Consider the following 2,291-nt stretch of genomic DNA (forward strand, 5'->3'; position numbering starts at 1 on the left):
TCTCGGAATGTGTGCTCCCATCCAAGTGCGCGCACACACACACACACACACACATACACAGCAATGAGTAGCGAACAAACACACACACCGTGAACACACACCCAGAGCATCTGCTGAGAAAAAAAAAAAAAAAAACAATAGACACCCTCCCAAAAATGTATTTTACTGGTTATCAGGGTTTATAGTTTTTTCTGACTCTGCAGTGTGCATCTGATGTACACTTTATGGCAGTAAAGTGACACAACTGATGGCAAAATTCACATGACAATACGTGACATCACATGACATGTTCAACTTTATTGCCGCCTTTTGTCCCAGGGTTTATTAAAAAGATCTATTGAGGGTGGAAGACAGTGCTGTACATTCACTCCCCCACTTTCAACCCCTTCTCCTTTTCCTCCTCATTTTTATTTCTGTCAAAATTTTAAATATGGCACTATCCTGAACTAAGGTCTATTGCAGATATTAGCATGAATGTCATTTCGCATTACGGATGCGTTTGCAGGGAGTAAATCAAAGAGGTGCAATGCTCAGCACTTGAAAGTTGAAAAAGAAAACCCTGACACACTCCTCAATATGAAGGAATTGATTTTTTTGGTAAATAATTGCTTATTGTTTACCATAAGATGATATGTGTAGGAATCACAGCGACTCACTGCCCGAGTCCGAGTCACTGTAATCTGCAACCAGAGACTTTCCAGCACACAAGTCAAAGCCTTTGTCCTCCTCTGATGGACTTCCTTTATGCTTTTCTGTAGTGCAGCTGTAAGTGTTTGTGTCTGTGCTTGAATTCACGTTATTTGTGAGAGAAGAATGTGAGTCCATGGGGTTTGTGTCCACAGCTGCTGGGTTAGTGTCAGAGGACGAGCTGGAGGTCATAATGCCGGCACCTTCAGTCTTGCTGCTTTCTGACTTCCTGCGTACCAGGATGTGTGAACTGGGTGTTGTAGAGCTGAGTGCTTTAGCCACAGCTGCTCCTCGACCCTGCTGGCCTATCTTTTGCAAGAGGCTCCCAGCAGCACCCCCTGCTGCTGAAGACGGGCTAATGAACCAGGAACGAGAAGATATCTGTAGCCTTTTCGTCTGCTGTCTGCCATCATATGCTGGAAGAGAGAGATTTCTCCAGCTTGTCAATTATAATCAATAAGAGACGTATACAAAATTTAAATAAATCTATAAAGTATTAAAAAAAAAAGTAAAATAAAAAGATAAAATTTAATAAAATAAAAATGTAAAAAAAATAGATACATTGATATTTACTCAAAATGAGTACAGAATAATTCATCAATAATGGGTTAAACTCACAGTCTGGACTCTGGAAGGTGAGCAGTGAAGCTAGTTTCTTATCTTCTTCTCTTTCCGGTAACAAAGGGATCGACAGACCAGTCCTCATTCTCACTGCATTGTCTTTCTCCTCCTCCTCAGCAATCACTTTCTTCTCAGTCTGTATTTGCAAACCAAAAATTGATTAAAACGTAAGTCTTTCCTTACGGATGCAAATCCACTGCAATGGGCAAAATATAACTCACCCTGAACTTCCAGCAGATATAACTGCAAACCGGAGATCTCCAAAATGGGGCGGACTGGTGCTCTTGAAGCTCATTGAGAGACGGGATGGCGGCGCGTAGCTTTTCTTTATCCTTTCCTCCGTGATCTAATTTATACATGGCATCTGTCTCCAGCTTCCCCATCCGCACTCTGCACAATAAAAAAATACTGAGATTTAATATCTTGATGACTGTCATACATAAACAGCAATTAATGTCTAATGAATTAATGTTGCCGTTTTTTTTTTTTTTTCAGATTATAAAAATATTAAAACATTTTTAAGAATATTGAAAATATCGAAATTAATATTGACAAAATGATGACAGACAGACAGACATATGGACAGACATAGACAGACAGACATATGGACAGACAGACAGACAGACAGACTGATGGACGTATGAACAGATAGATAGATAGACAGACAGACAGACACAGATAGGCAGATAGAAATATGGACAGACTGATGGACGTATGAACAGACAGACAGACAGACAAACAGATAGATAGATAGAAATATGGACAGACTGATGGACGTATGGACAGATAGATAGATAGACACAGACAGACAGACAGATAGATAGATAGAAAAATGGACAGACTGATGGACGTATGAACAGATAGAAAGACAGACAGACAGACAGATAGAAAGATAGATAGAAATATGGACAGACTGATGGACGTATGAACAGATAGAAAGACACAGACAGACAGACAGACAGACAGACACACAGACAGACAGA

At 40.0% G+C, this 2,291-nt stretch overlaps 1 pseudogene; it reads right to left on the bottom strand.

Moving 5' to 3' along the window:
• Positions 1-147: 147 nt before the first annotated feature.
• The window catches only part of LOC109106266, a 7,193-nt pseudogene continuing 5,049 nt past the window's right edge, over positions 148-2,291 (bottom strand).

The sequence above is a fragment of the Cyprinus carpio genome, chromosome B22 (genome assembly GCF_018340385.1).
Source record: "Cyprinus carpio isolate SPL01 chromosome B22, ASM1834038v1, whole genome shotgun sequence".
Lineage (NCBI taxonomy): Eukaryota > Metazoa > Chordata > Actinopteri > Cypriniformes > Cyprinidae > Cyprinus > Cyprinus carpio.